Source organism: Triticum urartu, chromosome 7A (genome assembly GCF_056163025.1).
Source record: "Triticum urartu cultivar PI428250 chromosome 7A, HENAU_Tu73, whole genome shotgun sequence".
Classification (NCBI taxonomy): Eukaryota; Viridiplantae; Streptophyta; class Magnoliopsida; order Poales; family Poaceae; genus Triticum; species Triticum urartu.
The window spans coordinates 62,855,067-62,865,245 of record NC_141879.1 but is presented as its reverse complement, the minus strand read 5'-3'; the positions used below and the strand labels follow the sequence as shown (position 1 = coordinate 62,865,245).

At 46.1% G+C, this 10,179-nt stretch overlaps 1 pseudogene; it reads right to left on the bottom strand.

Moving 5' to 3' along the window:
• Window positions 1-6,353: 6,353 nt before the first annotated feature.
• Window positions 6,354-8,631, bottom strand: LOC147957807 (uncharacterized; annotated as a pseudogene).
• Between the last annotated feature and the right edge of the window lie 1,548 nt (window positions 8,632-10,179).

Sequence of the window (10,179 nt, the reverse complement as noted above, 5' to 3'; positions counted from 1 at the left end):
CATCGACTCGCAACAAGGGGGGTGTGTTTGTAGGGGGCAGTTGCAAGTCAACCATTGACTCGCAATGAAGAGCGTGCGTGTTTGGCATGGTCCCCAGTTGTCAATGTGTGTTTGTCGAGGGTCCTTAGTTGCATATCGACCATTGACTCGCAACTAGGGGGTGTTTTGTTTGTTGACGGCACCAAGTTGCATGCCGACCATCGATTCACAACTCAGAGTATTTGTGTTTGTTGAGGGTCCCCAGTTGCATGTCAATCATCGACTCGCAACTAGGGATGTGTGTGTGTTTGTCGAGGGTCCCCAGCTGCAAGCCGACCATCGACACACAACTAGGGTGTGTGTTTGTCGATGGCGCCTAGTTGCAAGCTGACCATCGACTCGCAACTAGTGTGTGTGTGTGTGTGTGTGTGTTTGCCGAGGGTCCTCAGTTGCAAGCCAAACCATAGAGTCGCAACTAAGGTGTGTTTTGTGTGTATTTGTCGAGGGTCCCCAGTTGTAAGCAAAACCATCGACTCGCAACTAGGGGTGTGTGTGTGTTTGTCGATGGTGCCCAGTTGCAAGCCGACCATCGACTCACAACTAGGAGGGTGTTTGTCAGTGGCGCCCAGTTGCAAGCCGACCATCGACTCACAACTAAGTGTGTGTGTATGTGTGTGTGTGTGTGTTTGTCGAGGGTCCCCAGTTGTAAGCCGACCACCGACTCACAATTAGGGGGTGTGTGTTTTTTTGAGGGTCCGCAGTTGCATGTCAACCAATGACGAGCAACTAGGCATGTGTGTGTTTTTCGGGGCCCTCGGTTGCAAGCCGACCGTCGACTTGCAACAAGGGTGTGTGTGTGTGTTTGTTGAGGGTCCCTAGTTGCAAGCCGACCACTGACTCACAATTAGGGAGTGTGTGTTTTGTTGAGGGTCCGCAGTTGCATGTTGACCATCGACTCGCAACTAGGTGGGAGGGGGTGAGGAAGTCTGTTTCTACAGGTCCAGTTGCAAGTCAACCATTCACTCGCAGTCAAGGGTGTTTGTGTTTGTCGTGATCCCAAGTTGCTTGTCAATCATCAACTCGCAACTAAGGGTGTGCATGTTTTTCGTGGTCCCCGGTTGTCAATGTGTGTTTGTCGAGGGTCCTTAGTTGCATGTCGACCATCGACTCGCAACTAGGGGGTGTGTTTGTTTGTCGACGGCCCCGCGGTTGCAAGCCGACCATCGACTCGCAATTAAGGGTGTTTGTGTTTGTCGATTGTCCCTAGTTGCATGTCAACCATCGACTCGCAACTAGGGGAGTGTGTGTTTGTCGAGGGTCCCCAGTTTCATGTCGACCATCGACTCGCAACTAGGGGAGGGTGTGTGTCTTTGTTGGGGCACCCAGTTTGCAAGTCAACCATCGACTGGCAACTAGGGGGGTTGTGTGTGTTTTTCGACGGCGCCAAGTTGCATGCCGACCGTCGATTCGCAACAAAGAGTTCTTGTGTTTGTCAAGGGTCCCCACTTGCATGACAACCGTCGACTCGCAACAATGGTGTGTGTGTGTGTGTTTGTCGAGGTTCACCAGTTGCAAGCCGACCATCACAACTAGGGGGGGGGTGTGTCGATGGCGCCCAGTTGCAAGCCGACCATCGACTTGCAACTAGGGTGTGTGTGTGTGTGTTTGTCGACGGTCCCCAGTTGCATGTCAACCGTCGACTCGCAACTAGGGGTGTGTATGTGTTTGTCGAGGGTCCCAGTTGCAAGCTGACCATTGACTCGCAACTAGGGGGATGTGTTTGTCGATGGCGCCCAGTTGCAAGCCGATCATCGTCTCGCAACTAGGGGTGTGTGTGTTTGTCGAGGGTCCCCAGTTGCATGTCAACCATTGACTCACAACTAGGGGTTGTGTGTGTTTGTCGAGAGTCCCCAATTGCAAGTCGAGCATCGACTTGCAACTAGGAGTGTGTGTGTTTGTCGAGAGTCTCGAATTGCAAGCCGAGCATCGACTTGCAACTAGGAGTGTGTGTGTTTGTCATTATGTCATTTGTTTATACTGACGATATTTTGTCATTTGTTTATTCCATGCTGTGTAATGTAATTGGGTTGCACAAACACTAGATTGGTTGCTTTGTTAGTCTAAACCCAAGGAAAAACATATGTATGATTTTTTCATTGCTTTTTAGGCAGGATTAGGTTGTCCAAGTGAAAATGAATGAAATTTTTGTGCATTCGAACATAGAATTATACATGTTTTCCTTTTCTTTTTCCGCAACAGCTCTCCCTGGAAAATCTAAGAATACTTTTGACTGTTATATATAGGCCATGTATTTGTCAAAAAAAATTGAAACATAAATTTCAGTATTTACTACTTCATGCAAATTAGGTAGGATATGTAAGTTCTGTAAAGTTTTTTGGGACCCTTTTTGGATACTTAATCTTACATTTTTTGAATCCAGCACCTACTCTCATAGACTGTATTGTACTGTATTTAAAGAAGTCTATCCTTTTTTTGCCTTAAAAGACGATTTCAGAGTTAACATACAAAATGATATTTTAGTTCTGGACATAATTTTCATAGAGCGAATACATCTTTTTTTCCTTACAGGGTTTGTAAGTCTATACAGATCATGTATCAATTTTACATAAGTCTGTAATAAAAAATAACACTTTTTGTGTGTGTTACACATGGGGAAAGTATCAGGTGCTCCAAAGCTTGGTGTACTCCCGATGCTCCAAATTCAAAAAAACAATTCTTAAATGTTTCAAAAAATCAGAAACAATTATGAATGTTCATAAGGAATGTGACTACAACTCCTAAAAATTTCAGATCCAAACTCGAAATGCACATCGAGAAACAAAAAGGTGAAATCCAGATGTGAATAGTATCAATGTTGTTTTTGACTTTTTGTTACACTATTCATGCTGGATTTCACATTTTTTTCTCAATGTGCGTTCCGAGTTTGGACCTGAAATTTTTAGGGGTTGTTGTCACATTTCTTTTGAACATTCACATTTTTTGTCAGATTTATTTGAAACATTTAAGAAAGTTTTTTTGAATTTGGAGCAACGGAAGCACCCTAAGCTTGGGAGCACCTGATACTTTTCCATTACACATGTCATTCGCAGGGGCTATCAGGGTTAAATATGGAGAAGAAAAAGTGATAAACCTTTGCAAACAAGTGGTGCCTATTTCGTGCAGTAGCCTTCTCTTTTAGTCCCACTTAGCGTTTTTGTTTTTGTCCACTAGCCTATTTTCAGGCCCATCAGAAACAACCTGTTTACTAGGCTTGTTTAAAAAAAACTTGTTCAGTACTCATAGCAGGCCAAGTAAAGACAGGTGGTGTGGTAGTGGGCGCGCGAGTTCTTTTTCTTGGGCTGGAGGTGCACGCAACAACAAAAAAACAAACAAACAAACGATCAAGAGGACATGGCGGGGGTTATTTGTTTGATGATGTGTGCAGATGTCACACTTAGATGTGAAATAGTTATGTCACATCTAGATGAGTCCTAGACACACCCGTTAATGGATTGACAACTCAAAACGTATGGTATGCCGAAGAAGACACATTTTCTATTTTGTTTTGAGTTCAAGGATTCCACGCTATTATGACCGGATTACTATGGAAATGCAAAAGGAGTTGCTCAGGTCACATCTTACTTAACCCCTTCAGAGAAAAGTCCAATGCCAAAAGCCCTCCCAAAATCCTAAGTTCTATCGTGCCTAAAAGTTCACTTTTTCAGCTACCTGGACTATGCAGGCACTTTATCCCTGGACTGTCCGGGTGCATTGGTTTTGTCAACCAAAGCTCAAAAAGGTTGACCGGAGATTGACAGAACTGTTGATGAGTCCAAATTATATGATATTTTTGGTCTTTATTTTGTGCCTACATAATAGACTTTGTGGGATTTTACTGCGGTCGCTCATGTCCTTTTATCGGTTTTCCTCAGGATGCGTGTTTGGAAGAAAAGGATGTACCAAGGAAAAACTCTGGAAATGCTGATAAAATCACGTCAATAAATGTGATATATTATTGACATAAAAGAATGAAGTGCCTGGGAAGAAGTTGGAGACGCGCGACGGTTCCAAAGTGCAAGACGGCGACTGGTACGAGTGCTTGCACTCATACCCGTGGTCGTACCAGCTGTCGGCGCCTCCTCTTGGTCCCTGTGGAATCATATCGGAGATCAGACACGCACAGACTCCAGAAACTTGTCCAGAACACACAAGCCTAACCTCCGGAAGGCATCCAGAGGAGGAATCGATGCCAGGACTCCGCCGCTGCAACACCGCATCAAGAGGGCATCTTCTTCTACACTAGCATCTCATATCCATCCATTTGTAATACAATAGTTGGTGTGGATCCAATCTTGTATTACTTTTGTGCCATCACCTTGTTCATCATGATTTGTTCCGGGATGTTTGTACCCTCGATTTGCTGGTAGTTTACCTAGTTCTTCGGGGATATGAAGAAGCCTTAGTATGAATAAGAATGATTGGTACTAGGATTTGACATCCTCTTTACATGTTTATGTTAACAGTCTTCTTGATGTTGGGTGAAGTTGACCATCCAACATATGCCAATTCGGATAGAGGGTTATTGCCGCTGGCATGACGGCTGGTTGTGGAGGTAGGTTAGTGTCAAGGCATTTCTCCCATCGTGCCTGATCATTGCAGAAGGGGTTAAAACGGAGACCGCTTTTAGCCGTGTCCATGGGGAAACCCTTAATTGTCATTCAGTACCGGAGTAGGGATGAATGGCAGTGGCGTCGTTGATACAGGGTTGCTGCGTGTATGCATGTATTTGTACTTGGCTCCACCTACAAATAGAAACATATAAACTGGATTAGGAATCCGACATAGCATTATGCTTAGGCATCGGTCGTTTAGACACATACTAGTGGGGAATCCGGACTCCTGGGAACGCTTTAGTCCTATCAATCATAAACAAGATAAACGATGTCGCCTACAAGCTACAATGGCCACCCCACGCCGTAGTCCACCCAATTTTCCACGTCTCCCAGTTGTGGCAAGCGCTCCTTTCTGGTACCATGGTCTCCACTGATTCCCTGTCGACAAAGACTTTCTATGTCAAAATCCTGCAATCCCAATGGCGCAAGGATGGCTCCATTATCGAGCATGTGAAGGCACGCTGGTCTAATGATGCTGAATATGGGGGCAAGCCTCGATGCAAGAAGAGGGGGATGTTAGTATCACTGGCATGCCTGACCCACTAGGCAGAGGCACACATGCAAGCAGGAAAACACCTACGTACTTATTCATTAGCCAGAACCCTGACGGCTGACCACAACGCACACGCTGGACAGCACCAGAGTCACTGGCCCTAACTGCACCCATTGAAGCCTAGCCAGAACATCATGTACTTATTCTCCAACACAAGGCTGCATCATCATCCAGATGATAAAAAGCGATGACGGGGGGCGGCTACCAACCCCAATTCCCCTTTGCCCATTCTTCCAATTCATGTATTCGAAATTGTAATCGAGACCCTATAAATCCGAGCTAGGAGAGTGTAGATCGAGTCCACAGTATCACTTGTCTAACATTGAGATAGACTTGAGGAAGAAGACGAGAGAGACCGAGGAACATAATATTCATTTCACATTCAGTGTTGATTACAGACAACTAGTTGAGCTTATATAATTTCTCAGATGGCCCATGGGACATAACGGTCGACACACACTTTCGGCCTGTGAAGAAGTGGCGCGAGACCGGATGACATCATGGGATGGAGGGGCGGCAAATCCACGGCTTGCCCCTTCCATCATACGAAGGCAGCAGGAAGCAGCTGGGAGAAGGGCCTGCCAGTCTCTTACTGCAAAACACTCAACCTGAAACAACACATGACGCATCCTAGGTTCTCTTGCTTCTTATTCCTGCGGCTGCGTCTACAAGGCATGTGTTTGATAATCCAGAACTGAAAATCTTCCATCCAAAATAATAGACCAGCGAAATTAACAAGAAATTCACTTGTGGACACAGTTACATTACCCAAGATATAGGTTCAGTGATGCATGCAGAGATGCAAGAAAATTCACTTGTGGATGCAGACCATAAGAGCAGCAACGCAGATCTAAATCAACCAGTATGAACCCTGATCTGGACACTTGATCAAACTAACATGACTTGTTGTTAGCCTTACACATAAACAACACCTCAGCATCTTTAACATACCACTGGACAAAATAAATCGCTAAACAGTCGCTCCACAACTAAGTAAATGGTGTGATCTTTTACTCTCATCCTTGTTTTTCCCTTGTAATTTCCCGGCTCTGCCGGTTCCTCTTCTTAATGAATGAAAAGTAGCGCTGCTACATTTCGAGAAAATAAACAACTAAGTAAATGGTTGGGTTGGTTGCATCAGATCAGAATCAGATACCGTAGGTCCTCAGGTCATCCACTTTGGCCACGAGGCAGGACCAAGCTACGCTGAACACAACCGTGCAGAAGGGAAGCTTGCATATGGCAGTACTGGTGGCGGATCTCTTGGGTATCAACTCTGTAACAGATTCTGCGTACATACGTCCACTCTTTCTATAGGCCTCTATAGAAAGCTTGAGCCAGCCATCTTTTTCCATGTAGACAACATTTCCGATAATGGGGATGACACCGTCAGCCGGATCCACATGGAGTGTCCCATCCCGAGCATCAAGCAGTACAAAGTATCTATGCTGTCAGTACCAGAAACGACATGGATTCCTGACTTTGGGGGACATATGCCCTCGATTACTTCAGCACAGATGACAGTGGCCTCGGCCGCTTCGGCGATCAGGGAGGAGGTGACCTGTAGGGAGCACAACTCACCGAAACAGCTGGTGCGCATGATGTCGTGGTCGCCTATGCCTGCTTCGGCGAGTTTGTCACTGGGATCACATTCGTATACCAGCACTTTGGAGATGAAATCATTGTCTTCATGCTCTGGTTCTGCCCTTCACTTTGAGTTGGATCTCAATGTCGACTGGGCCGGTGAAGACAATCGCATGATACGGGCCGGTCAGCGCCAAAAATGGATCCTCCAAACATCGGTAGCACTACTCATTAACAAATAAATCAACTACAATAAAGAAATAAGAACACAACATAATATAGCCAACCCCACATAAATGAAAATAGTACTTGACCACACCGAGTTAATTGCATCAAACCACCACATTTGGGGCATCGATTGCAGAAAACCACCTAGTCCCTAATTTTGTGCAAAAATCATCGTGTTTTCAGTAAATTTTTTGCAAATTGCACTGATCAGGTGATTTGTCCCATTTAACCACTTTCTGACAAGTGGGGCCAGATTGTAACAGCAAAATTTTTACACACACCGCCCTTGATCTAAAACAGAAAAGCAATCAGCCCCCCACCCCCCGGGTAGAGGCGCGTTGGGCGTTGGGTTCCTGGCCTCCGCCGTGCTGCTTGGCCGGGGACGCCGGAGCAACACGCTGGGCGGAGGGCTTGCGCGTCGGGCTGCCGGCTGCGCATGGTTGGATCTTGCCGTCGGGCCAGGGGGACAGTCGGGAAGAGGAGCAGCTGCGCCTCGGCCATATGCAGGGGACGCCCAGGCCACTCGACGCCCAGGAGCGTGGTGCCATCTGCCGGCAGCAGCGAAAGTTCAACTGCTGCTCGCGACCTTGAAGACCGGCGGTGCCCTGGCCCTACATTGGCCGCGCCTCGGACATCTGCAGGGGACACCCAGGCCGCTCGATGCTCAGGAGCGCGGTGTCGTCCATGGCCCTGCCGTCCAGAGCTAGTAGCGAAAGCTCGATTGCTGGTTGTGGCCTTGAAGGCCGGCGGCGCCTTGCCCTGCCGTGGCCGTGCCTCCAACACTCGACCACGGACGAGGCCGCCGTGATTCTATGGGCCGCCGCCGACGAGGCCGTTGTGCTGCACCAGGCCGCCGCACGGTGGGACGTCGAGGACGACGGTGCCATGCCCGCGTTCAGCAGCAACTCCACCGCGGGGACTTGCGACCCGGACGCACTGCTCAACTGCTTCGAACTCCGGTGAGGACGAGCTCCTGCACGTCGTGACCCTTCTGCTCCGGCGAGGCGAGGCGTGACGTAGTGATGAGGAGGGATGCCACCCCGCCCACGAGGCAAGGCCAGGGAGGAGGGAGGCCGTCCCGCCGGAGGCCGCCTTGCCGTGGCCAGCCACCACCTCAGAGGAGGAAGGCGACAGGGTGGGAGGGGGGCTAATTGCTTTTTTCCTTTTTTTTGAATAAGGGTGTCTTTGTGAAAACCAGGGAGGTGTATGTCATTTTTTACCAGATCATCTCCTTACAATCCGGCCCCACTTGTCAGAAAGTGATTAGTCAGGCTAAATCACCTGATTAGTGTAATTTGCAAAAAGTTTACTAAAAACGCGGATATTTTTGCACAAAATTAGGGACTAGGTGGTTTTGTGCAATCGATGCCTCAAATGTGGTGCTTTTTTGCAATTACAGCACAACTGGTGAGTGAGTTGGCAGGCGTCCCTCCTGAGTCTAAAGATAATGTTAAGATTATGATCAATGGAGTCCCGGGTGGCGACCAGGCCCGGGCCGTAGACCTCGAGTTGCCACTCAAGATAACCACCATTGATCTCCACGACTCTGATGGAGAAGATCTGCAGGCAGGTCACGCCTGCATGTGGTGGGGTGCGTTTGCACGTGAAAAGCATGGCTCTCACGCACGCTGCAGCAAAAGTCACAAAAATCAGCCCAAAAATCAAACATTGACTAAAGAATTCTGGTTCAGTACATACTACAAGATGCAGTCTAGCTACAATGAAACTAATCTACCAATCTCCTTTTTCTCGATTGGTAAGGGAAGAGCAAGAACCAGATGGGTAGTAAGTAGATTACAGTAGAATTCGAAGGAGCCACACTTGTCACCCCAAGTTTTTTCCCAATCGCGACGGTACGAAACCAGGTCCTTCTCCTCCACCAAAACACCCGTGGTTGATTTTCCTTTGGCACAAATCCTCCCTGGTAGTTGGCACGATAATGAATCAACAAGTTCTTGTACTGTTTGTGCTGATGGTGGCTGGGCAGTATCTCCGGCATGTTCATCACACCTGAAAGGGAACAAGCTACAAGAGTAAGATAAGATATTCTAGCTTTAGAACTACTGGTCAGTGCTCTCTGAACACAAATTCCACCAAATCAGTGACAAGTTCACTGCTCTCCGTACACATTATTCCACCAAATCAGTGATAAGTTCAGTACCGAGTTGCTCGACAATCTTTATCTTTACCTAATAATAAAGCAAATTGGGTTTCTTTCGTCCGTCATGACATTTTTCAGAAAAGTCCCTCTATTTTCTTGAAATCAACCCGCCATCTGGATTTAAGTCACACCCGAACCGTTATTTTACATTTTTCGAAAACCCCCTGATGTTTTACGTAATTCATCCGCGGATCATATTTAAGTCAAACAAATACTTTTTAAAATCATCCATATCTTTTAAACCGTAACTCCGATTTGAACATGTTATATATGAAATTTGATTAGAAAAATATGTAGAATATGAATATGAGATTATTTTTACTTGTTAAGTATTTTTAAATATTATTTTGAAATATATTTGAGTCGAACCAAATGATTTTCTAAATTATCTGTATCTTTTAAATCGTAACTTCGATTTTAACATATTATATATGAAATTTTATTGGAAAAATGTGTGGAATCTAAATATGATGTTAATTTTACCTGTTAAATATTTTAAAAATATAGTTATGGAAGAAAACTTATAATTCAGTTTTTTCATACCGGCGGCGATCGGGATTGCAAATAAACACCCCACTATAACCATATACGGAAAAGAAAACATCGATAACTACACATGCATACCTCTGAAAAATGTCGCAGTGGAAAAAACCAGATTTCTCATCGCGAGAGTGAGAGAAAGCGAGAGAGAGAGAGAGATGCCTTAGGATTAACCATATTTAACACACGTTTTTTGTTGTTTTGTGTGAACACCGAGGCCATCGCCGGCGAGAGTGACAAGGAGGATAAGCGGCAGCACAAATATGATGCCTCGCAAAAATAAAGGAGATGGACCTATTGTGGTCTTGAGTGATGGTTGTTGAGTTAAGAGCGTGTGTTATGTTTTCTCCCCTGTTGCAACGCATGGGCTCTTTTGCTAGTTAGTTTAATAGGAAAACCCTAAGACAACTAGTATAAGACTAATGTCGGTGGTGACCACAGTGGTTGGGAAGGATGAAAAG